Source organism: Paroedura picta, chromosome 2 (genome assembly GCF_049243985.1).
Source record: "Paroedura picta isolate Pp20150507F chromosome 2, Ppicta_v3.0, whole genome shotgun sequence".
Classification (NCBI taxonomy): domain Eukaryota; kingdom Metazoa; phylum Chordata; class Lepidosauria; order Squamata; family Gekkonidae; genus Paroedura; species Paroedura picta.
The window spans coordinates 52580227-52607332 of NC_135370.1; the positions used below are offsets into that span (position 1 = coordinate 52580227).

The following is a 27106-nucleotide window of genomic DNA, read 5'->3' on the forward strand; positions in this document are numbered from 1 at the left end:
TCATCTCATTGCAAAAAAGTAGCTTTTCTCTGAAATATAAACCTTGGCTTTCTCACTTTCTTGGCATTTGTGGGTGGACGGTTGGCTTTGGGCTTCACTACAGCTGAGCTGAGTATTCTCAGTTTTCACCTCAAAATGTATGTTTGTGATGAAAGAGAGAACTGCTTGGTAGATATAACTCAAAACACTCCAGAAATCACTCCCTCTCTGCTCCTGAACTGCTCTATGGCATCTCCTCCAAAGTCATTGGTTAATACTTCAAATAAGGTCACACATTCTTAAACAGATCCAAAATGGCAGCATTCCCCCACAGGTTTCTATCCTACATAGAAAGCCAGATTTCTCCTGAGGAATACCATTTTTAAATCAGAAAAGCTGCCTGCACTGACACACAATGAGAGGGTGCCTCACTTGCCCACCCACCAGACTGGCCTGCACTTCCTCATATGAGCATTTTAGGGTTGGCAGGCTCCAGGTGCGACCTGAAGATCTCCTGGAGCTACAGCAGTTCTCCATACTGCAGAAATCAGTTCTCTTTCAATAAATGGAAGCTTTGGAAGGGCTGCATTTTCACTATGGAATACATGATTTTTAGTGCCTGCACGCTATCCTTAACATACTATATGCTTTACTTAATCAAATACAGCACCCACTGCAGACATTGTTGATTTGATTATCATTGCCTCCAGTAGGGCTGGACTCCCTGCTTGTGGTGCGCTGTAAGGAGGTATTCCATACAGAGATAATGATAACATAACATGTAGCTGTTGAAAAACCCCGGGAGAAGGCCGAAGGTCACTAGCCTACTTTGGAGAAGGGAGTTTTCCCTATATCTGGGATTGCCAAATTTTGGATGCACGAACTGTAATCTCCTGGGTGTGGAGCCACAGAGTGGGGAAGACCAAAATAGAACTTGCAAATGTAATATGCAAGGTCAGAATAAAACCTGGTGGGTTCTGAAGGCATCCGGGCTGAATATGATGTGTAGTGGCTTATTCTGGTGATGGTGACCACAATATCTGAAACATTTAAACTAACACAAGCACATAAGAGGAAAGTAAGGAATTGCAGTGGTGTGATAGAGGGTGTAATAATTCTGGTCAAATAAAGATTAATAGCTACCTCCTGTGTAGATGACCTGTGTAGTGCTGGGTGTGCCATTTGAATCTGAGAACAACCACCTATTTCATGTTTAGAGGCTAAGGCTGGGCAGCTAGCCCCTAAAACAAAGCATTTAATGTATTTGCCAGGATGTAGCAGAGAAATGGAGGCCCGGTAATGGCATAGTTCAATGTCAAGGTATTTGACGCTCTGGTAATTAAGGAAGGGAGATGGCTGAGATAGGATGGATGACCATAGGTGTGAGGAAAGTCAAAGAAATGAGCAAACTCCTGGGTGGCAACATTAACTTAGTCCAGATTGAGAGAAAGGTCAATGAAAAGTCCCCTCATGAGAACAATATCGCTCTGCATACTCTAGGATTCCCCCAGAAAGAAGTAGTATCCAGCTAGAGAATGTATAGTTTGCTTGCTGTACGTGTACAAACATGGCTAGGTCAGCTTCCTGGATGAAACTGTCATGTCTTAATATATTTCTGGCTGAGTGTTGTTTTTTTCAAGAGATGCAGGCAATGTTGACTTAAAGGTGGTTTGTGAGCAAACTGCCCCTTTGCCCATGGTGGTTGTACTAACAACAGTGACGCATGGTTTTTAAATACTCTAGAGCTAGATTCTCCAAGGATGCAAATAAAAAAGTTGTTTTAAAATGTGGGGTACTGATGATTATCCATCCTAAATAATGTATCACCCTCAAGATTGCTGCAGCTTTTTGTCTTCACAATTTTGTTTGTTTGCAGTCAGATAACACATTTTTACTTAACGTACATGTTGAAATGTATACGTAGCCCATGTGGCACTGAAGGGCCAAGACAGTCCCAGTACATTAGTTTGCATAATGCTATGTGCAAGCCTGCATACATGTGATTCCTCCACATGTCTCCCTCCTCACTAGGAGGTTAAATAAGTAGCCAACCACTACAAAGTATGTAGTGTTGTTCGTATTGGGACTTATGTGGATTTGTTTTTACCTCTGTTTCTCTGCATGGATTTTCCCCATCACTAGACCTTACATTTAACATTGCCCATTGATTTTTTCAAAAGAGAATATGAGTGGAAGGACACCTAGGAGAAGATGCCACTTAGTTCTTTCCTTTACTGCTATGTTCCTGTAGAATGTGCTTTTGGGGCCATGAAGGAAAAGTCAGGTTTGTTCTCATCCCACCCCACTGTGTGTAAAAACAACCTGGGCAAGGAAATTTTGAACAGAAAAACAGCTAAAGAGGACAGGATGAAGTGGATTCTCTCCTTGCCATTCCTTCACTCAAACTGGCAGTCTCCTGCATTTGCTTTTTATTTTTTTTAATAAAATTGGGAGACTGCTACACTCATCTGCCATGCAACATCTAGTCTGGCTCACAGCCCACCATGCCTGCCAGAAAAAGCCATGCTATTTACTCTGCTTGTCCAAAATTGGCAACTCTCAGCATCATGGTTGTGCTTGTATAAATCAAAGCAGGCAAGCAGTCCTCCCCCACCTTTCCCCGTTCTGTTTAAGTATGCCTGATTCTTTTTTTAAAACTTCTTATAGAGATCATAATTAAAGAGCATTCTGGGAAATAATTTTAAAGGTTCCATTTGTGTTTTCAACTGCTGTGGTTCCTTTGACTGCCAGAGGTCTCATTTCTGCTGTTAGAAAAATTGGGCTGAACTTACCTGAACTTTCTTTTCAGTTTACATTGAAAAGCAGGGTCTCAGCATTATAGTTTTCTGTTCATTCTGTAAGCTGATGGGCACATCTGCCCTTTCAACAGCAATATTCCTCAATGGAAGATGCCTTTTGGAAAGCAACTGTGGGATTAACATTTATATTTTCAGTGGGATATGGCTTCTTTGAAAGCTACAGGAATACATGATCCAAAATGTGTATCTCCAAAGTCTAAGTACGGTCTGCTGGAAAAAAGGGTTCTGATTATGTGAAACATCATTGTGGAAGTAAGAAGCTGCCAAAAATGAAGGGCCAAAGTCAATGAGATGTTGAGAGATACATAGAAGGATTTTCCTAGTGGCTTTTATTGTTAAATGGTAATAGCAGTGAGGAATGGGAGAAGGGCAGGAATCAGGATCATCATGTAAGGGAAGGGGTATTGTCTTCCCCCTGCACTCACTTTCCCAGCGTTGTTCCTTGATCCATTTGAAAAGGTGGTTTCTTCTAACAAATCTTTGCAGGTCAGGAAAAGAGAGTGGGAGAAATGGCTAGCTCTCTTCCCTTCTCTGTGAATCACAGCCTTCTGTAGCTGCTACTATTAATACAAATTATCCAGTAAATCCATTCATGGATCTTCCAGTGCCCTGTGTAGCTCCATCATCACCCTGCTTCAAAAAATTTCAGCAGTGAACTTGAGTACCCTAAAGGAAATGGCTCATCTCTCAGCATCAGCACTAAGCTTGGAGGCAATAGTATTGACCAACTATGCAGGGTAGTTGTTAAGATTACTGAGGTCGTGTATATGAAAATTATTAGAAATGGACTCAAGAAATCCAACTAAATATAAAATCTGCTGTTGTAATGTGAAATAATGCCAGATGTATTTTTAGTCAAAGAAACATTAAATGTTCAAAGAAACATTAAAACATTAAGCATTAAAAGAAATATTAAAAGTCCAAGAAAAGGGGATATTTTTTAGTTCTGCTAAGTCCAGGAAAGTCCAGATATTTTTCCGTTCTACTAACCATCTTTCTAAATACTGTTTCACAGCTTACACCGTTTACACACTGTAGATTTAATGCTGGACTGCAGGCTGGAGTTTTAGTTGTGGCAGGTTGCCCCACCTCGTCCTGCACCCACATGGGGGAGCATTTGGCCCGGTGCACCTCATCCACCTCCGATTTGTACTCCTGCACGGGAGTTGGGGCAGTGAAGTTCCTAGTGCGTAAACAGAGTTAGAGTTGCCTGCATATAGATTCGTGACAAAGGTCTGAAGCTATGCCAGGAAGAAGCAAGAAGTCCATTTGCATAAAAGCTGGGGAACGGCTGTATACATAGATATGAGGCATCATTAGGCACTTGAGGAGACTGGATAAGTCCAGGGTTGGGTTTAGGGATGTGTGACACAGTCAACAACTAGAAATGTTAGGTTTGCAGGTTCTGGGCTTGGCAGAAAGGCTGTCACAGGCTGTCTGCTCAATAAGTGCTACCAAGAACTTGACAGCTGGCAATTCACATTATAATCATCAACATATCTAATTCTCAACATGTTGAAATCTGTGGATGTTTAAATTCAGACACTGACAACACATTGGGAGTTGTTGAACCTTAAAGGTCAATATATGAAAACATTAAATAAGAAAAAAGATAGGAGATGTAATGGGCGTGGGGCTTTCTGATCTCTGCAATTAACAATAATTACAGACTTATTTTGTAATTCTTCTCTAGAAATCTAGACAGGAGACCACCCTTTCTGTTCTGTAGCTCTGCCCCTGAATGAGTGCTATTCTCTTCTGAAAATACCACATCATGTGATTTGATTCCTGTTGACCTCCCTTCTTGGCCCAGTATCCCCAACCTGGCTTATTTCCATGATCAAGTATTTACATGCAGTGAAAGCTCCAGGTATGGACTCAGTGTCTAACAATTTATTCAAAGTTATTCCAGTACAATGGGCCACGGTTCTAGCCTCAATTTTTTTTTGGAACACAACCTCTCTGGGAAGATTTCCTCAATTTGGAAATGTTATTGTTCCAATCTTTAAAAAAGGTTCCAAGTCAGATCCAGCAAATGGGGGTCTGTTGAGTTTGGTGGGTTGGTGGGCTCCAGGACTGGATTGCTGCCATTGTTGTTAATTGTTAAAAGATGGTTTTTTAAGTGTTTTACTTTGGCAATTTTTATTGTAACCCGCCATGAGCCAGCTAACCTGGGAGCGGCAGGTAATAAATCAGATAAAAAATAAATAATAAACCACCACCCTATAAACCACTTCTTATCAGTGGGAAAGTTGTACATACTTATATCTCAAATTAGAGGAATGGATAGCTCCTAATCATGTTCTCGGATGGCAACAAATTGGCTTCAGGAATGGCTTCACACCTCATTGTGTGATCTTAGCTCACTTACATAAAAAATACACTTCTCTGCCCAGAGATATGCATGTCATATTTAGAGAACTTAAGAGAGCTTTTGACACCATATCTAAGAGTAGATGGTGGGGAAATCTGGAATATACGTCAATTGATAAAAGATTGCTTTGGCTAATAAGAAATCTCGACTGTGGAGAAAAGGGAGAACACAGAGTGTTTTTGCCTTGGTAGAGGAGTGAAATCTAAAATGTACCACACCATGTTAGCAAGACAGTTGATGACTGCACAAAGTGAGGACTGAAAGACTGCTGGCTTCAGGCTGGGAGGCCTGGGTTGTGGCCACAACCTGTGACCTGCTCCTTCTACTGATGCCCTTGGATTAACTGAAAGAACCCTTGGCTCAGTGAACTGAGTTAAGCCATTCACTGCATTCTTACTGTTTCTTGGCATTCTTTTTTTGAAATACTGATTATCTCTGCCTCCCTTGCATCTTGTCTTTGCTTCCTTCCACCAGAGAGCTAAAACCTGAGACCAACAGAGGAGGCAAAGGAAGCAGCTGGCTTTCCTCCCTTTCCTAGGGAGATGGAGAATGGGAATATGCTGAGAATGGAGCAACTTACCAGCAGCAAGGTCTTTCAGAGAGGCCAGTACCTTTTCCAACCAGTAAGCAGCAGAAAGAGGACAGATAAGCCTCATGATTGGCCCTCATTGGAATAGTACTCTCTCCTATTGGCATCACACCTCCAGGGAGGACTAATTAGGTAAGGAGTGCTTTGTCTACATGCAGTCAGCCCTCATTGGCAGACTTGCACTGATTGGCCCTAATTGGCAGAGTGCAATTTGAACTGATTGGCCCTCACTGGCAGAGTGGCATCTCCCTATTGGCAGCATACTACAAGGAAGGGCCAATCAGGTAGGGACTGAATTGTCTCCATGCAATTTGAACTGATTGGCCCTCATTGACAGAGTGCAATTTACACTGCTTGATCCTAATTGATAGAGCATTCTCTCCCTACTGGCTGCACACTCACAGGGAGGGCCAATTAGGCAGGGATTGAGTTGTCTACATGCAATTTGAACTGATTGGGCTCAATGACACAGTGCAATTTGATCTGGTTGGCCCTCACTGACAGACTGGTATCTCCCTATTGGCAGCACACCCCTAGGACCAATCAGGTAGGGAGTGAGTTGGCTGCATACAACTTCAACTTTATAATGTTTAGTCATACATATTTTCTCTGTGACAGTGATCGACCACTTTTTCTTTTCCAGGGAAGGCAAATACATTCCAAGGGGCTTGCATGTGTTTTATATTAAAATATTTAAAAACATGGATCCTTCTTTGAGAAGCTAGATTATCCTCTTTATGTTGTACTTCATACAACACAACAAGAACATCAAGATGTGTAGCTGGATGTCATATTCAATGCTATGCCTGGTGTTTGCTGACACAGTCTTCAGAACACATGCAGACAATGATAATCAATTAATGTGCTTGAGAGTTTCTGGGCGGCTCAGAGCAATTACAAGATAACAAGGTAATTAACAAAGTCGTTTTAGGTAATCACTCCATAACAGGTCTGAGAGCCAGGTGTGTTGTGCAAGAAAACTGGGAGAACCAGGGTTCAAGGCCCACAGGCAAGGCATGTATTAGGAAAGATCTCTCACTGAAAAGAAATGCAATATTAGTAACCAGGCACAGACAATACTCTGTTTTACCAAAAGATTTGAAGGACAGAACAGTGGTTAGGAAAGTTGCTCCCACAAATGGGCTCTGCCTGTATCTTTGTTTTTATCCGCCTAATTACTGAAATCCAGGTGTTCATCAAGTTCCTGGTGCTGCATGAGTTGGGAGTCAAGAAGGCTAAGTTGTGCTATGCTAATAACATGGCAATCCTTCATATTTCCTGAGCTGTAAATCTTACCTTTTGTCTGCAATGCTGTACTGGCTCAGGACACTCCAGAGATGAGAGAAAAACTGATTTCACCCCCTGAGGTTTCATTAGCTGGTTCGGACTCCAAATCTAGCTGTTCAGATGAACATTCCACTGGTTCAGCTCCTGATCCCTCCATTTCATCCTCAAGGGAAGGGAAAGCTGGCTGACTCAGGACACTGGGATAGCTTTAAGACTGGAACTGGGCCAGGGTTCTATCAAAGTAAAACCTTGGTTAAACACTTTAAACAGGCTACAGGTCATTTCCCTCCAAAAGAAGGATGGACTGCTCTGTCAGCTTAATCAAGATCAATGATACTTCTGCTGGATGTAACAAAGAGACTCTAGTTTCTTGTCTTGGCTTAGCAATGGGTGATATACTGAGAACTGGGGAAAATATGACTTTACTATTATCAAGAATCATAAAAGACCTAGATTACTTCAGCTCAGTTATACCAGCTTGGAGATTATGCTCGACTGTTTTTTGGCATCCGTCCATCTTCTATCATCCCAGCCTATACCAAGTACCTAACAGTTCCTTGTTACTGTAGAGCACTTATGCTTGCACATCTGAACTTTACTTCCTTTAGCAGTCCTGCGTGGGAGATATTGCAATTTACCTTATTCCGAAAGGCTTCGCCAGTGTCATTTGAAAAAAGTTGAATCCCTGTCCCATATGCTACTGGGATGCCCTTATTACAGCTTTATTGTGAGTTATGGATTGCCCCTATTTTAATTAAACTACCTGTATTAAAAAACAATGAAGGCCCTATCTGTTGCTGGATAAAGATCCAAGGACTATGCTGACAGTGGCCAAGTATCTCGCCAAGAATTAAAGACTCCTTATCCATTGCTCAAGATGACTGGATAAAAGTAGCTAGAAAAAAAGAAAGGGAATTCAAATACTGGAGCCATTAACAGACAAGATGGTTATTTCTAAAAATCTTGTTTAAAGCCCTAGTTTTTAATGGGGGAAATGAGGTTAACCCTGCCCCAATAATAGAAACAGCTCAGTAGCTCTAAGAAGTCAATGCCCTGTCAGTGGCCACTCTGGGGGTTGCTATTGCTGGTTTTCAGTGCTTGGTTTCTGACAGCAATAGCCAGGGAGGTGGGACCAGGCTCCTTTCCAGGGCTATTTTGACCTTTAAGAGACCTTTTCCTCACCAGGAATCTGGCCCGGCATAGAGGTTGTCCAGTTGCAGGGCTAATTTCTGCTTCCTGACGATGTCAGCACTGGTCTGGGGTGGTCCCAGGCCTGAAACAATGCAGGCCCTCATTTGCCTTGTGGCAAGGAAATGCTACATTCATCCAGAAGTAGAAGTTAGCTCTGTGACTGTACAAGCACTGTGCAGGGTGGATTCCTGGTGCAGAAAGAAGGTCAGAGAGGACTCATAGGGAAAGTCCTGACAGCAACCACCAGGCAACTCACCACCATGCCACTTGCTTGACCCACCCAGGCCAGACCTACCTCTCAGGGTTCCTGTGAGGATAAAATAGAGGATAGAAAAAATAATGTAAACTGGTATGGTTCCATATTATGGAGGAAAGTGGTGTACAAATAAAATAAAAAAATACACCTGAAGATTGGGGGGCAGATAAAAAGTGGGTGAGTGAAAAGACAGAAGAAAGTAGGGAAAGGCGAAGATATGGTGGTTGCCAGAAGGGGAAAGGAAACAATGTGAAAATAAAGTGAAATGACCCCTGAATGTCCTTGAGGGTTCCTCCAGCACACAACTGGGCCCATGGCCTGTGCTATATACATCAACCATAGTTTTCATTTGCAGAGGCTGCCAGAGGTAGGGAAGGCAAGAAAGCTCAACATAGGTGAGCACATTTCTCCTTTTACAGTAGATTGACTGGGGATGGGGAGGAGAGAAAGAAGCAGGAAAACAGGAGAACCTGTGGGGGCTTGCACAAATGGGAAAGAGAAGATAGTGAAGAAGAGTAAAAATGAAATGCTCCTCACAAGTGCTTGCAGGTTATATTGCTTATATTATTTAATCTTGTGTCAAATTTGTGAGATGCAATCATAGTAAGATATTCAAAATTTGAAAGAACAAAAAAGCCCTAGGGTCTAGGCTATGGAGGTGGGAAGCCTTTGGGTCAATGGCTGGTGCTATCTAGATCACAAGATTTGTTGCCTGATTCATTTAGCCCAAGCATTCTAATTCATTTGGCCCAAGGAATAAGGAAAGATTTGTAAGATTAAGGTTAGATATATGAGGATTCATGCTTGGAAATTAATTCTATGTCACCTTAATTGTTAGGAAAATCACTCTCAATCAGAGAAAAATGTAATGTCATCACCAATGAGCCAACTCGTATTAGAAGGCAATACTTCGGTCAACTCTGGGTGGAATTGACCTCCACCCAGAGGGGACTAGATGTAAATCCACTTACTGTTCAATCTCAGGACGCCAAAATCAAGACTTTTCACCATTTATATATCAATTATCTGTGGGTTAAAGATACCAGCATTGAGTTAAATACTGATTTAGTTGGGGAATTCTTGTGATTTAGCTTTTAATAGTCTGGATTTGTGGTTTTGGCTTATAAAGACTAATTGAGCCAATGGACCAACAGTCAATTCCATGAACATAATTGGTCTTCTTAAGGTAAAGAACACAGCTGTAGACTAGAACTGGTAGCAGCTACATCTGTCTTAATTCTGGAGAAACTAAGGCAAAATTTCTCATTTAAATCACATCATGATCTAGCACAAATTTTAAAATTCTAGTTTTTTTATCATTGTACTTAATTCTTCATTTTCATTTCATTGCTAGTCTTTCTGGTTCATTTAAGATCAATCTGTTTCTGCAAGTGGTTGCTTTCTGTTTATAAGAACACATCCTATCTCTTCTGTAAAGTTTTAAAATTCTTAGTTAATCTGATTAATTGTGCCAAGATATAGGAAAAATTGAGAATCTAGGAAATGGAAATTATTAAGGGACCCAAAGCACTGCCACACCCACTGTAAGTCATGTTGCCAACTCCTGAAAAGCACAAATCTGAGAAGAAGTGTGCCTACTTGGGGGTGGAGCCTACTCACTGTGTACTTCCCACAAAACTGGAGGGAGGAGGGAGAGAATGGCATATAGAGGCCACAGAAGCCAGAGGCTTTTATATCCTGCCAGCATCCACATTAATTTCCCTTAGGTATGATGTTGGGTGAGATTGGAGGGGAACTCTGTGGCTTCATCTGAACTGTTCCAAACCCTTGAAGGATATAATGAAAAACAAAAAACTTTTTTAAAAGCTAAAGAACTTTTTTAAAAACCTTTTTTTTCTTTTTAGAATCTGTTTATTTAAAAAGACAGTGGAGATACAGAAAATAAACCAGAAAGGATAAAGGGGGCTATATAATATAATTGCATTTATCAAGGACAATCATGTAATACAAAATGTATATGGCAGAAAATACTTCCCCTTACATCACTGAAACTTTTGAGGTATTACCTATTATATACAATACTTCTTACTTCTATTGAAATACAGTTGTATTCAATTGTTTTTAATTTCAAACTTCATAATTAATCTGTTTGAACTACATCAAAAAGCAATTCTTGTGAGGAAAACCCTTTTTCGAGCAATCAGGTTGAAGGTAGGGAAACCAGCCATGCTAGTAACTCTATTCAGATAGAAGAATGAGTCTGCTTAATTCCCCGGATTCCCACTTCTCTCATGCATGGAGTTACTCCCTGATTTATAAAGTCTTCAATCTAAACTAGGTTTCTTATTGTGTCAAATCTAGAAGTCTATTGATGTCTTCAATCTTGGCTCCATGCACAAGAGGAGGAGGAAGAGAAATACATCCACCTGAGAATAAACCAGAATTGTTCTCATCATGAGCAAACTCTGGTTTGTTTGAATTTTTTACATCTAAGAACGGTCTAATTGTCTTGTTGTTCTCAGTCTAATAGAAGCTTGCAACAGGACTGGGTAATAAGAACAGCTGTTGCCTGCATGGATGTAGTAGTAACCAGAAGTGAACCACAGAAAAAAACACCTGATAGATTTTGGATGCCTCCACCAATGGAAATGAAATGAAAGAAATATTTATGGCCAGTGTTTTCCTTCTGGCCTCCATTATCTCTCTGTAGTTCCAGTCAGTGCATACTTGCACTACTTTATGCACTTTCTTCAATAGTTTTTTTTTAAGCTTGAAACATCTAGAGGTTCTCCTGAATGACCATCTTATTACAACAGTGTCAAGTTTTCTGTCCGAGTTGGATCATTTAGATATTTGTCAGCTTTTTACTTTTAAACCTGTTGAATCATTCTTTTGCAGATCAAGTGCTCTGCAGTTAATGCTATAAACCTTCGTGCCATACTCCAGAATGGTCCACCTTAATTTAAAATAGGTACCCCTTGCAATTATGTCAGCTACTTAAATTTATTTGCAGACAGTCAATTCATATTGATCATAACTTGACCTTACAATGACCTTGAGCAAAGGTACTTTACAACTCTTATAGATATTGTGATCAATACGAGAGAGTAATTGACTATACCTAGTTACTGATAAATGAAAGGGTTTTTAAAAAAAGTACACTATTTTCAGAAACAAAGATAATAACAGCTCATCTAGTCAACAGCTTGTAAAGGATTCATATTGATACGGGAAGGTATAATGACAATCCCAGGCATTTACAAGTGTGGGAAACAATAGGGTGCAAAGATACAGAAGAAAGAATAATTTCTTCCCTTACTTCAAACATGAAATTTCATGATATTTATGACAAAGAGTGCTGAGAACAAACACACATTCTTAGCTGTGCTTGTGGGTGACAGTGGGTGTCAAACTGCGCATCTTTTCTCTACATGCAAGCTATGTCTGGAAAAACAAAATATGGCATAATTATGACTGTAAATGGCAAAGAAGCCATTCATTTTTCATATTTGACTTCCGTGTTGCTCTCTTTTGCATGTTGGCATCTGAATTTAAATAGCACCTCCCCAGGTATACCCAACTGCAATCATGAGGAAGAGCTCAGTTTGGTCTCAGCACATCTGCTTCATGTTGCTACATTCCCCCTCCTTGTCTGAGAGTTAAAAAGGCAGTTTGTTCCTTTCACTTTTCTTGTGATCCCACTGGGTCATTCACTGCCTGCATAAGGGGGCAGAAACCATAACAGTTGGAGCTCTTGATTTGCTCCTTGCAACATAGGAGCTGACCTCCTAAACACGATGTCCTCCCAAGCTGTTCCGTTTTTTTTCTTGAGACCAATTCTGTTCAGTAAGGCAGGCTTGCTTCTTCCCAAAAACCTCTTTGGCAAACTGTTGCTGCTATTGAATAGAACAGAGCTACTTTACACAAACATAAAGAGAGAAGGGGAGTGTGCCAAAGAGTGAGCCACCCCTGTTGCAGAGTGATCTAAAAACCAGAGAAAAAAGAGCTTGCAACCAACGTGCATCTGTGAGGAACCGTATAGCAAGATACCCTATAGACAGGATAACCTCTTGCTCTTTCTGTTAATCTAAAGAATGAAGTTCATGGAAAATGGAAATATGTAATTGAAGTTTTATAGTTTTAAGAAGAAGAAGAGTTGGTTCTTATATGCTGCTTTTCTCTACCCGAAGGAGGCTCAAAGCGGCTTACAGTTGCCTTCCCTTTCCTCTCCCCACAAGAGAAACCCTGTGGGGTGGGTGACGCCCTGAGAGAGCCCTGATATTACTGCTCAGAAAGAACAGCTTTATGAGCACCATGGTGAGCTCAAGGTCACCCACTTGGCTGCATGTAGGGGAGTGCAGAATCAAACCTGGCTCACCAGATTAGAAGTCCGTACTCCTAACCACTACACCAAATTGACTAGAGGAAAAGCCTGTAGTAGCCAGGAATACAATGGGCATTAGTACATAGACCTGCATTGTGTCCTTCTTAGGTTTTGGCCCTTCTCCCTCCCACCCCCGCTCGATCTTGAGATCCAGTGTGGTGAAATGGTTAAATAGTAGCATACTCTAATATCAAGAGCTGGGTTTGATTCCTGACTCCTCCTCTATATGCAGCCAACTGAGTTGCCAACTTCCAGGTGGGGGCTTGGAAAACTTCAGGAAGATAAAAAAGAGAAAGACAGGATGAAAGAGAGAGAAAGAAGGAGGGGAGAGGGAAGGGAGGAAGGCAGGCAGGCAGGCAAGCATCTGTTCTCCTGGAGAAAACAGCTGCTTTGGTGGGGCACTGGCCCTTCTACCCCCACCCTCATACAACAGTTTCTACACAGGTCACCTCTGTCCCTACCTTCAGATCAAACCCCGCATCTTTCAAAGGCAAGGCCAGGCAAGCCATGGAGGGGTGGCCTGTCACCTTCCTGCCCCCCACATTTCCAAAAGCCAGGCTGGGAAGACCATGTGTGTGTGTGTGTGTGGGGTGTGTGTGGATTGCCACCCTCCTGACCCCCCAATTTCTCAAAGGCTGGGACTGGCAGGCAAAGCCATGGGGGGCTGCCTTCTTCCCACCCATACCCACATTTCCCAATGGCCAGGCTGCTTGGGAAAGGCCATGAGAGACTGTTTCCTTCTCACAACCCCATCTCCCAAAGGGCAGGTCAGGCAGGGAAGGCCATAGGGGATGGGCTGCCTCCTCACCACCCACCCTATGTCTCCCAAAGGCCAGGCCAGACAGGGAAGGTTGTGTTGGGCTGCCTCCTTCCCCCACCCCCGAGATCTCCCTAAGGACAGGCTGGACAAGTAAGGCTTTGTGTGTGTGGGTGTGTGGGTGGGGTTGCCTCCTTCTCATCCCCCAACATTGCCCAAGGACCAGGCTAGGTGGGGAAAACTGCTAGATCCCCCCAGCTCCTCTGAGGAGAGGGCGGTGGGGGAAAGCAAAGAGTGCTCCAGTGGCCAGCTGCAGGGACATGGGGAGGTGCTGTGATTCAGGTCCTGTTAGGGATGACTCCTCAGAGGAAAAACCTTGCCAGAGGAAAAACCTTCCTCTTCAGAGGAAAAACCTTGCTTTACTTGAGTCTCAGCTGGATGAGAGTGTATCCCAGGCAAATGCTGAATAGGCAGAGAGCTCTGACCAGCAGGAGAGAATGGAGCTGCAGACAAACCAAGGCTTAGATTCCAAAGTTGTTGCAGGATTTCCTTGATCCTTTGCCCAGCCTCTATCTGTAGCTGCCTGCCTTGTCAGCCCACCTGGCTCCCCTGAGCCAATTAAGCAATGCCAGTTATGTGCTGGAAGAGAGCTCCAGCCTAAAAGGCACCACACCATGTTAGCAGAAGGCTTTGAGTCATTGCAGACTGGGGACCGAGAGGCTGCTAACAGTTATATTAATTTGAGGCTGGGAGGTCTGGGTTGTGCAACAGCTCTTTCTGCTGATGCGTGAATGAACCCTTGACTCACTGGACTGAGTTAAGGCATTATGTTTTTAAAACACTGATTCTCTGCCTTCCTGGCAACATCTGTGTTTCCTTCCAGCAAGGAGCTGAGACCTGAGATCCACACAAGAGGCAAAGGAAGCAGCTGGTTTCCCTCCCTTGCCTGGGGATGGTGGGGGTAGGGGTGGGAAGAGGATGGGGCAATTTACCAGTAGCAGGGTCTTTCAGAAAGGCCACCACCTCTTTCCCTTGGCAAGCAGCAGGAAGAGGAAGGAGAGTACAGATAAGCCTCATGATTGGCCCTCATGGGCAAAGTGCAGTCCCATTAGTGGCACACCCCCAGGGAGTGCCAATCTAGTAGGGAGTGAGTTGTCTGCACACAATTTGATCCAATTGGCCCTCATTGGCATAGTTCAATTTGAACTGATTAACCCTCATTGGCAGAATTTTCTCTCTGTTGATGGCACACCCCCAGGGAGGGCAAATCAGTTAGGGAGTTAGTTGTCAACTTGAGCTTTACATCTATTATTCAGTCAGCAAATAGAAAAGTATGTATTGACTCCTTCCTTTAAAAGCTCCAAGTCCATGGGACTAGCAACTGAGTTGGAAAAGAAAGGAAAGTAATGGGGTCACCCAGAGGGGGACAATAACAGAATTTTCGCACCCATCATTTCTGTGGCATGGGATTAAAGAATGTAGTGAGTTGAATACACATGAAGCTTCCTTATACTGAATCAGACCATCGGTCCATCCAGGTCAGTATTGTCTACTCCAGCCTTTCTCAACGTTTTTACTGTTGACAAATCCCTGAAACATTCTTCAGGCTTTGATAAACCCCATAGTGGAACCCTGCAGAATATAGTTGGGAAACATAGAAGAAGAAGAAGAGTTGCTTTTTATATCCCGCTTTTCACTGCTCAAAGGAGTCTCAAAGTGGCTTACAATCACCTTGCTTTTCTCTCCCCACAACAGACACCCTGTTAGAGGTGAGGCTGAGAGAACTGGTAGAGAGACTGCTCTGTGACAACAGCTTCTAACAGGGCTGTTACTAGCCCAATGTCACCCAGATGGCTGCATGTGGAAAAATGGGGAATCAAACCACGCTCATCAGATTAGAAGCCGTCACTCTTAACCACCATACCATGCTGGCTCTCTCTATACCATGCTGGCTCTGTTTACACACCCACCGGGGGCCCTTCCCCTTTCCACCCCCTCCAGGCCCATCATTGGCCATTTGGGGAGGGGTATCAGCATGATCATATATAATCATATAATCTGATAAATATTTCACAAAAAACACACACACACGACTGGGCAACCCTTCTAGGGTTTTCAAGAAATCCCAGGCTTTCATGAAGCTGATCAAGAAAGCTGGTCTACTCAGACTGGCAATGGCTGGGAATTGAACCTGGACCTTTCTGCATGCAAAACAGAGGATGTTCCATAGGGCCACAGACAGATATCTAGGATGATGAGAACAGATTTTCAATGGACTTACACTAGAGTAACTCTGTACAGGCCTGCACTGTTCAATCTGAGATCTACCCACCCATCTTAATGAGTCATGTTTCTATTGGTATGCTCTGGCTTTGACAATGATTGCCCCTTCATTGTTTTTTGAGTTAGCTTTTAATGTAACTTATCATTATGAATTCATTTAGTATTGATTGCAATAGGTCACTGATAATAAAGAATTAATTTGGCATGCTAGGTATGTCATATGCATTTATATAAAAAAAATCCCACAGTCATTCAGAATTAATTAATATGGTGAAGGGATATTGCATTTGTAATTTTGCCATCTTTTAATACATCACTCTCCCCCCCCCCCCCTTCTTTCCAGGTTACAACCCACTCATGTAATGCATGTGCTTTGGGAATTTCTTCATCCGTATAGAAAACGTTTCCAAGAGTAACTAAAATCTACTCTGCCATACACCGGGGTCTTCTAATGTCTATGGTGCAAGTGCATGGTTTCTAATATTCCAGGCATGTTGAGGGACATGGAGTCATCTTGAGACGTGTTGAAGCAACTGGATTGGATAGGTTTTCCCACCTGCTTGACAGTCCTGATGCGAACAAAGATAATTTAAACACTCCCTGGTTTCAGATTTTTTTCCTAATCAAGCAAGAAGACATCTGTGCTGATGGAGATAGCAACTGAAATTACCTGCAGGTTCACATTCTCTACAGAAATGTCAAAATACACGTTATAGTTAATTGAGAGTTGGCTGAAAGCAGGTATTCCTTTGGACACCTTGTCTCATTGTATCAGCAGCCAACGTCATGTCACAAATGTCTCCGTACCATTGGATGTCACTGGGACACTGCAAGACACTATCCGGTTCACTGAAAATGCCTGGAGATAGCAATTACAGTGTGGATGGGAAGTGCAGAGGATGGGGCCTTCCCTTTTTTGAGTCTGGAAAACTTTAGCAATTGGATTCCTTTTTAGATCAGTGGTGGTCAAAAGTCAATTTAGGGAGTGCTGACCCATGATGGGAAGCTCATAAATAAGGTGATGGACTGTTAGCAATGGGGGTTTTGGGGGTGAAGAGCTGAATCACTCCATTCTATGGAGATGGAATAGACAGCGGGCAGTCCTCCAGGACTTGTGGCAAGCTTGTCCTAGAATATTTCCAGCCATCACCTGGAGTTTAGCAATCCTCTCTCCTTTTCTTTTTCTTCTCACAACAGCCTTGTGAGGCAGGTTAGGCCGAAAGCAGCCAGATAGGTTATCAAGAGGCACCTGGCTGAATTGGATGAGTTCAAATCTCCTGGGCCATCTGGTGCACAACCGAGAATGCTCAAGGAACTTTTTGGAGAACTTGCAGACCCTTTGTCCATCATCTTCAGGACCTCTTGGAGGACTGGACAGGTGCCAGAGGACTGGAGAAGAGCAAATGTTATCCCAATCTTAAAAAAAGGGAGGAGTGATGACTCAGGAAACTACAGGCCAGTGAGTCTGACCTCCACTGCAGGGAAGATAATGGAGCAGATTTTAAAGGGGGCTATCTGCAAATAACTAAAAGAGAATTTTGATCCGGGAAAGTCAGCACATATTTGTCTCCAACAGGTCCTGCCAGACCAACCTGGTTTCCTTCTTTGACCGGTTTACTAGATTGTGGAAACTCAGTTGATTTTGTTTACCTGGATTTCAGTAAAGCTTTTGACTGAGTTCCCCTGATGTTCTGATGGATAAACTGGAGGACTGAAGACTGGATTTTCAGATGGTTAGGTGGATAAGGAACTGGTTAGAAAATCACACCCAAAGAGTAGTTGTTAATGTGTTTCATCAGATTGGAGGAAAGTGAGCAGTGGAGTGCCATAGGGCTTGGTACTGAGTCTGGTACTTTTCAACATTTTTATAAATGAACTGGATGAGGAAGTGGAGTAACTACTCATTAAATTTGCAGATGACACCAAATTGGGAGGAGTAGCAAATACTCAACGAGATTTTAACATGCTAGAAAAGTGGGCAAATGAGAATATGCAATTACATAAACATAAGTGCAGAATTCTGGGTCACAAAAATGAGAAGCATGCATACAAGATACAGTTCCCTGTACCAACAGAGGCATCCAATCAAAATTCGAAGATGTCATAGTCCTGCTGTATACCACATTCGTCAGATTGAACCTGGAGTACTATGTACAATTGTAGAGGCCTTACTTCAAAAAGGATGTGGACAAGATTGAGAGGAGAGTGACAAGGATGATCTGAGGCCTGGGGACCAAACTGTATTAGGTATGTTCAGCCTGGAAAAGTGGAGGTTGAGAGGGAACGTGGAGGCCATGGAGAGTGGCAGGATATAAATTGAAATATTAAATAAAAATAAAATTGCTCTCTTTAAGTATTTGAAAGATTGTCACGTGGAGGAGGGGCAGGGAGTGGTTTCTGTTGGCCACAGAGGGTAAGACCTGCAGCAACGGCTTCAAACTACATTTAAAATGATATTCACTAGGTATCAGAAAAAAATCAGTTCAGCAGTGGAATAGGCTGCCTGTGGAGGTGTTGAAGTCCCATTCACTGGTAGTTTTTAAGCAGCAGGTGGACCTTTACTTCTCATGGCTGCTTTAGGCTGATCCTACATTAAGTCAGGGGTTGGACTAGATGGCCTGTATGGTCCATTCCAACTCTTATGACTATGATTCTAGGCCTAGATGAGTCATGTAAATCAGGTAATGGCAGACAGCCTGGTGGTTTTCACTAGGCCTAATGAATTCTTCCTGAAAGGCCAAAACATTCATGAAAATGGCCCTGCCATCCCCCTCACTGCCTTTTACTAACAAATAATTGTTAAAACTGCCCACCTTATTGTTTAAAAAAACGAAGGTTAGTAGCTGGTGGAAGTTAGGTGGGTTCTCAAACCGGGAGGCTAGCATCCTCATGGTATTATTTCCTGACCTTAACTATAGGCCTGTTAGAATCATTCTTGTAGGCCAGGGGTAGTCAACCTGTGGTCCTCCAGATGTCCATGGACTACAATTCTGGAGGACCACAGGTTGACTACCCCTGTTGTAGGCCTTCCAGAACTGTTTAAGATCCAGGAGGGCCCTGATCTCACTAGAGAGAGCATTCCACCAGAACAGGGTTAGGGACAGTGCTGAAAGGATAGGACCCTGATGGGATCCTGATTACTAAAGAAGACAAAATCCTGTGGCTTGGATCCAGCAAAACCATTTCATTGAAGGGAGGAAGGATTTTCCCCACGGAGCCTGACTTTCTTACCTCCCATCTCCTAAGTGCTGCTCCTGAGGATTCCCTGTCCCTCAGGTGCAGGACTGCGGTACTGGAGATTGCAGAAGGAGGAAGCAGCAAGAAAGTTTCTTCCAGACATTATTCCACAGAAAAACTCCAGAGACCCATCCAAGAGGCTCTTCATAAAACATCTTAACATCTTTATATTTTAAAAATGTTATTAATACAATTTCATTGCACTTTCCCTTCATATTGGAAGATTGAAAGTATTTCCTATATTATCTAGTGATCAAGAATAATGATTACAAGGGCTAGAATGCTGTATAAGGATCAGGGAGCTGGGTGGTGGTGGAAAAGAATCCTCTGCTCAGGCTTCTCAGAGCTTAATCCTTGGGCATATTTTGGGGGTTTGAGTGAGTTTTCCAGATTCTTTTCTCTATTAATGTAATTTTTACAATCTCTTGGATTATGCATATTATAAGGAAACATCGCTGAAGAAGGTCGAAAATAGCATCAAAGGTAAAAATGGCAGCACCCCCACAGAATAAAGCTAATCCAAAAGCTTGATGAAGTAGTGACCATGTTGTTGTTCTTCTGAATATTTGGTTAGTGTTAAGCAACAGTTTTTCAGGCTGGATGTCTATACCAGGTTTTCTCAACCAGCGTTTTGTGAAACCCTGGGGTTTCATGGTGACTCTAGAAGGGTTTCCTGAATGGGTGGGAGTTAATTAATTTTTACATATATATTTTAAACTTGTTAAACATTTATTATTACTTTTTATTATTATCTTTCAATTTATTACCCACCAGGTTACATCTGAATAAAAACTCCATTAATGGGGATTTAAACCCCATTAAAACCCCAAATATAAAAACAACACAATCCAATAATCACAATACAAAAAAGCAGAGAAGAATACGGCAGAAAAACAGTACAAAAACCTATACCTTCTCCCAGTACAGAACTCATCAACGGAGGTGGGATGAAACCCACAGCTGCCATACACATTACTTAATTCTGGAATGGGGGCCATACAGATCTTCCTTGTCACACCAGCCTCAACCATAGACCTGGTAGAAGTGCTCCATTTTGCAGGCTCTGCAGAATGCCAAAAGCTCCCGCAGGGCCCGCAGCTCAGGTGATATGACCATATATGGTTATGTTGACCCATGCACCCCTCCCAAAATGAACAATGATGGGCCTGTGGGAGGTGAGGCGGGGCCCCAGGTGGGTATGTATATAGCTGTGTTTCCCAACCATCTTCTGCATGACTGTGCCACTTCTGGGGCTCCTCAAAGCCTGAAGAATGTTGCAGAGGTTTCTCAACAATAAAAACGGTTAAGAAAGGCTGGTCTATACTGTGGCCAAAGTAGACAATATTTTAGGAGCTCTGTAATCATGACCCCCAGAGTCTGTTAAATGTAATTATTGGGGTCACTGGTGCCTGATTTTGATTGAAACTCTTGTGCAGGATGTTAGAACTCAGACTGATTTTCTGACCTGAAAAAGCCTTTAAAGGCCACTAGTTGTTTTGTTGAGACAGTTGTATAGGTACTGATGTCCGTACCCCAGGTTCTATATAGTGACTGACGCAGATTAACAGCCTATCTTGGTGGAACTTTGAAGTGTGTGTGAAAAATGGCATTTGTTTTGACTCCCTTGCTGGATTGTCAGGCATAACTAGGGTTTTTAATTATGGTTAGTGTGAATCAACCAAACAAGGCCACTCTACTAACTGGGATACATCAAATCTGGATCTGAAACCATAGTTTTATATTGGGCTATTCATCACAAGTTACACTCTATGATGTATGAAGATGGACATCCTAGCTTCATGCTGGCTCAGTCACCAGCAGTACCTTCACTGCAACGTGGGACAAGATTAGGGCTGCCAAGCCCCTCATGGGAATGGCGGGTCCCCCTTCTCTGTGTCCCATTGCTCTTTGCTGTTTGAAGAAATTTTAATGCAGCCTTGTGTACTTACTGGATGTTATAAGGGGTAGCTCTAGGAATCCCTGGCAACTCTATGGCACTGCCTAGTACCCCTAGCAAGACACCATCTCTCTCTCTGCTAGGGAGGCAGGGGCCCAGCAATGAAACCAGCAGTTCTGAGGCAAAGCAGGATTTGGAGAATTCTCCATCTCAATTCCCAGTTTTGCAAATGAACCATAGGCAAAATAAATCATAGTACATATGGTGCTTGAACCCAGCTACAACATGTTCACCTCCTTGAAATTTAAACCCATGTTTACTAGGTTGTAACTAGTCACTTTTCCTTCAGCTACAGTTAACCGTCTGCTATTTGACCCGTGCAGGAACTGAAGATACACATTCACCCTTAAAATCAACAAAGAAAATGTCACAAAGGTGAGAGGGTGTTCTCTACTTGTGCTATTGGAAGCAGTAATGAAGATTTACAGTTATTCAATACTGGAAAGGATTTTCCAGAATGCTGACTAACTGAACTGCTGTGTACTGATAACACTGGTTTATTAATAAATAGATTCATTGGAGTGGAAGATAGAAGCTGAGTTTGGAGAAAGATATGATAAAGAAAAGGAAATGAAAAATTAGTGAGGAAAGGGACAGGGAACTGATGGGAATCTACTGGAGCTGGAGAAGGATTGATGGAGAATTTGCATTGGGGAAAAAAAAACCTGTTTGGAGAAAGATGAGATTTGCTGAAGACTGATTTACAGTGTTATCCAGATGCAGGCGTGTAGCTGTGTTGGTCTGAAACAACAGAATAAATTTTAAGTCCAGTGGCACCTTTAAGACCAACAAAGTTTAATTCATGCACAAGAAAGGTTACACCCAGAATTAAAGGTGCCACTGGAATCAAACTTTATCCTGAACTACTTATACCCCTCTATGTCCACTGAAACCAATAGATTTAGAGGAATCCCACTGTTTAGTAGTTTGGTGTTAGATTGATTCTGGCTGCAGAGGTTTGCTGGGTTTTCATGGTGTTCAAAAAATCACAACCATAGAGATCTTCCTCAGAATGTTTGTGAACTAAAAGATGTCAGGTCTTTCCTGCCTGTTTCAAAACTCTGACAAACTCCTCTCTTCTCAGTTTCAATCATATCATTGTGTGGAGCAACCTCGTGAACTACACAAAAAATTGACTTCTGGTTTCAGGCTTGGGCTGGGTGATAGTGTTGCTGTTTGTTCTGTGAAGAATTGTTTATTTTAATTGTTTTAACCAGTTTTATCTCCTGTTTTTATTTTCAGGATCACTGACTTGTGATTTGTTATTATTATATTCTTTCTTTTGTTCCTTTTTATTGTTGTTTTTAATGGTTGCCTTGTCACCATGTTAAATTACCCATTTGCTTTCATATCTATTTGTATTTACAGTCTTTTCTTCATTTTTGTTACTAATTTAATTGTACCTATTTATTTATTAATGATGTCTAAGAAAAGAAGCTATCCTTTTGAGGACTCTCTCATGCCATCCCCCCCAAAAAGCAACCTTGAGGACTTAAAAAATTTAAAGTTCCATCTTTATCAGACGATATCTGCACCAGCAATATTGTATGGATTTGCATTTCTAAAGGGCTGAGTTTTCAGTCCATTTCTGCATTAAAAAATGCCTTTCCGGCTTAGAAGGCACATATCTGAGATGATTCATGAGGACCAAACAGGATTCATGCCTAAAAGGCACATGAGAGACAACATTCGCTTTGTGTTAAATGCCATGAAACTAGCAAACTCCAAAACTAAAGAAGCAGCCTTCCTTTTTCTGGGTGCAGAGAAGGCCTTCGATAATGTTCAGTGGGATTTCATGCATGCCATCCTTCATTGGATGGACTGTGGCAGTAATTTCATAAAGTGGATACAGTTAATATATTCCAAGCAAGAAGCCAAAATTCTGGTCAATGGGATGGTAGCTGAGGAGCCGATAAAAATAAACAAAGGAAAAAGGCAAGGTTGTCCACTATCTCCACTTCTATTTAATATAACATTAGAAGTGTTAGCAAACAAAATAAGAGCCAACCCAGGGATTGTAGGCATAAGAACAGACAATTAAGAATATAAAGTAAGAAGTTATGTGGATGAGTTCGTTTTAACTGTAAAAGATCCGGACAGGTCTGTCTTAAAACTCGTGGATTGCATAGCAGATTTTGGATGGGTCTCAGGATATAAAATTAATACAACTGACAAGATCTTACGCTACTGAAATAACAACTGGAAAATAAAAGAGATGAAGTCCTCTACAGGTTGCAAAGTAAATCCTGATAAGATAAAATATTTAGGCATCTACCTTGCTAAAAACCTCTATGAGTTAATGTAAAACAACTATAATAGGGCTTGGACCCTGATAAAGACAAATCTTGAAAGATGGACTACACAAAATTTCTCTTAGTCGGCCAAAATGGCTGAAATAAAAATGACAGTCCTGCCAAAAATGAATTTTCTGTTTCAAACATCCCCTCTAGATATCAAAGAACTAACACTACAGAACTGGCAAAGAGAGGTCAATAAAATCATCTGGAACCACAAAAGATCAACAATCACATTTAAGATTCTATAAGATGAGAAAACAGAAGGGGAGTCCCAAATCCACTCTTTTGGGGAGTCCCAAATCTGACATTGTATCATCATGCAGCCACACTTACCTGGGTGTCAGACTGGATTGGATTAGCAATCCCACAAAGAGGGATCTGGAGGTTGAAAAAGTTGGGCTGACTTGAGGCCTACACAATCTACTCTGGCCCCAGGGCAAGGAAAGAGTAGCAAGAGACATATACCCAATAAGGGGACCCTTAATCAAAATTTGAAGGAGACTTCAGGAAAGAATCAGGCCAAGTGTATCCCCATTCAAATCACCAGTAGAGGCTTTCATGGAATAGACAGAATTATACAGAATCTTCACACTGAGATACCAGGACCTGATAACCCCTGAAGGAGATTTCAAGGAATATACTCAGTCAAATAAAATAAAAACCTAGACTGGCAAGTGCACAGGCAGTTAGTCTCCACAATGAAGGAGGAAATAGCACAACAAACATGAACTTACTGAATTTAAAACCCAAGTCAAAATAAACAAGCCACACCTTCTAAACTGGATATACAAGTGTCTATTAAAACTGGACACAGAGGAAGAACAAGTGAATAACTGCATGATCAAATGGATGCAGGAATTTGGACATGTAATTCAACATGAAGAATGGAAGCAAAATTCACACCCAGGTGCAGAACATCATGAAACACAAATTCCCAATGCATACCAAATCTATGCTATTGTGTACAGTTGAAAGAACTGTTTTTTTTTTACACAACAGCAGTAGTACAGCTAGTAGTAGCACAGAGATAAAAACAACAATTGATGCCTGAAACACAGACATAGATAAGTAAGCTGGAAGATCTTGTCTCAACGGCAAAGCTAACAAGCTTGCTACATTGTGAAAACTTTTCACAATGCTGGCAATGCTTCCTGGATCATAAGGGGAAATAATCATATAGATGTAAAAGTCTATGTAGACCCGATAGAATGTTAGTCAAATTCGGGGACAGAGACTGCAATATTAAATTGTATACAATCGATATCTCCCTCTGTTATCTCTCACTTCTTCACTTTTTTGTCTTTCTCCCCTCTCTTCACTCTTTGTATCAAAAAACAAAACAAACAAAAACAGATAAATGAACACATTTTTAAAAAATCAATGAGATGGGCTTAGTTTCATTTTTGGGTAGCTTGGCAAAGGCAACTGTTAGTTTGATTTTTTTTTTGAACAAACCAAATCTGGCTTGTCTCTTTTCCTCTTCTTTCAGATATATCAGGGACCATTACCCTATGGTAAGGAGCGAATGATGAGGCAAAATGACCCAGAAAGGATCACAGAAAGCTCATGAACTTAGAATATGGTCATACTGTAAATTTTGTGCAGAAGAAGAGGACTCTTAGTTGCTTTTTCTAAGGAAGAAAAGGAAGAGCTGAAGACATCTATATCCAGATCTATTTTCTGAAAAATGGACTCCTCCACCTATATCAGGGTCTGGCACAAACTCAGATGATATTATCATGGGTTTACCTGAATAATCCTTATCCATTGTTGTTCCTCTATATATTTCTGAAACAGCCTAGGGGGTGGGACGTGTCTGGCTGTCCAAGTTAGGATAGGGCCAATCAGGGTGCAGCCAGCTTTGCCCTGATTGGCCGTGCCCCTGCAGCTCCCGCCCTCCGTCCCTGGACTCTAGCCTCTTTGCTCTCAGATGCCTCAGTGCCTGGAGCCAGCAGCAGGTAAGGAGAGAGGCCCTGGGCAAAGGGTCGTGGTATGATCTGTCAGATGCAATCTGATAAGGCTCTAGGCATAAATAGGGTACCAACTGACTTCCTGGTGGCGTAGCTTAGCACCATTTTTTTTCATGGATAAATTTTGGTGGGCAAAATTCCCTCATTTCAAAGTATTTCTATAACCCTTCCAATTTTCAAAAAGGGTAATAAGTCTGATCTTGCTAATTATTGCCCGATTAGCCTTTTGTCATCTGTTGGGAAATTATATTCTTCCCTTATCAAAGGTTAATAGAATAGATTGAGACCAATAATATTTTGGGATGGGAACAAATTGTTTTCAGGTGAGTATCCTCCACCACTGACCACTGCTGAATTCTTCTCCACTTAGCAGAAAAGAATACAGCTATGCCAAAGAGGAGGTCTTTTATGGACCTCAGAGGTGCATTTAATTCAGCCAGGCAAAGCTATGGAAGAAACTAGAGGGCTCATCAATTGATAAAAGATGTTCCTGATTAATCAAGATATTATACCCTAACACTACTGCTCAGGTTTGATGTAGTGATGATGGACAACTCTTGAAAAGTTTCAGTTTGGGATGGGAGGTTCGAAAAGGCTGTTTGCTTGCTCTCCTACTTTTTCATTTATACTTAAATGACCTGATGTTGAGCCTCTCATCCCTGGAGTTTCATGCTTCCAAACTAGCTTCAAAAGATATTGCTGCTTTATGCTGATGATTCTGTCCTTATTTTTTTGTATTAAAGATTGGTCTGAAGAGACTTCTGAGACAGTTCTCAAATTACTGTTTAGAAGAAAAGTTGCAAATTTTGTTACTTGGGAATTATTCTTGCTTCAAACCTATCCTAGGGGAATTATTCGGGGGGGGGGGGGGGGTCAAAAAAACTCTGCTAAAAATATCCCTTCCCCCTGTTTTCTGCATGTGGCACCATTTTCCCCATGGAAACCCCACCATTGTATTTTCAATTCTGCATGGTACTCACTCCTTTTAGCAGTGAGTGTGCCTTTTTCATGTCGTTTCCTCATGGCATTTTAAATTGGTTTTGCGATGCCTTTTGCTTTATGACAGTTCCAAGGATGCCTTTTTTTGCATGTATAAATGTTACCATGTTTTTTCTCTCCTCTCCTGAGCTATCATCCATCAATGGGTGAATGGACAGCCCCATTTCTGTTTGTAGTCCCTCATCAACCAATGGGATGTCAATATTTTTCAGCACTGCTCTTCCCACTCTGCTATTACAGCATGCCACCAGCAGGGAGCACAATGTTGCACCTCACAGTTCATTAACTCTACAGCAATGAATGCATGGGAGCACAGTATAGTGCATGATTGGTTACAGGAAAAAAATATTTCTTACAAATATCACTTTAACTCTGAGGACTTCCGTTGGAGCTGTGTGTGAACATGGAAGGTCATACTAAGATTCCTTTAAGAAAAAGAAGTACAAACTTAACAGTAAATCACTTTTTTTCACAGTCTCCATTCTCTTCTTTTGTTGCCGCGTGTGGACATGTCCCCTTCCTAAACTGTCATTCCCTCAGAGGCATTTTAATACAGTATAAAAGGGAAAGTATACCTCAGAGGATTGTGCCAATCAGGGAAAGTATTCTGTTTCCAAAAGTAGGGGTCATCCTGAGTGGTTGAAAGGTTCCTATGTGACTCCAAAACCCAAACAAGTCAAAAACAAAATTCTAGCACGGGATTTGAACGCACAAAGTCAGACCGTAACAACCACCAGCAGTGGCCTTCAGTTTGTTCTGAGGTGCC

The 27106-nt window shown here is 41.9% G+C and overlaps 1 long non-coding RNA gene across 1 annotated transcript; it reads left to right on the top strand.

Moving 5' to 3' along the window:
* The first annotated feature begins 5663 nt into the window (after positions 1 to 5663).
* Positions 5664 to 26083, top strand: LOC143828665 (uncharacterized). The gene is made up of 3 exons (XR_013227815.1): positions 5664 to 5893; positions 21398 to 21449; positions 24861 to 26083. It is a non-coding gene; the product is annotated as an uncharacterized LOC143828665 (long non-coding RNA).
* The last annotated feature ends 1023 nt before the right edge of the window (positions 26084 to 27106 follow it).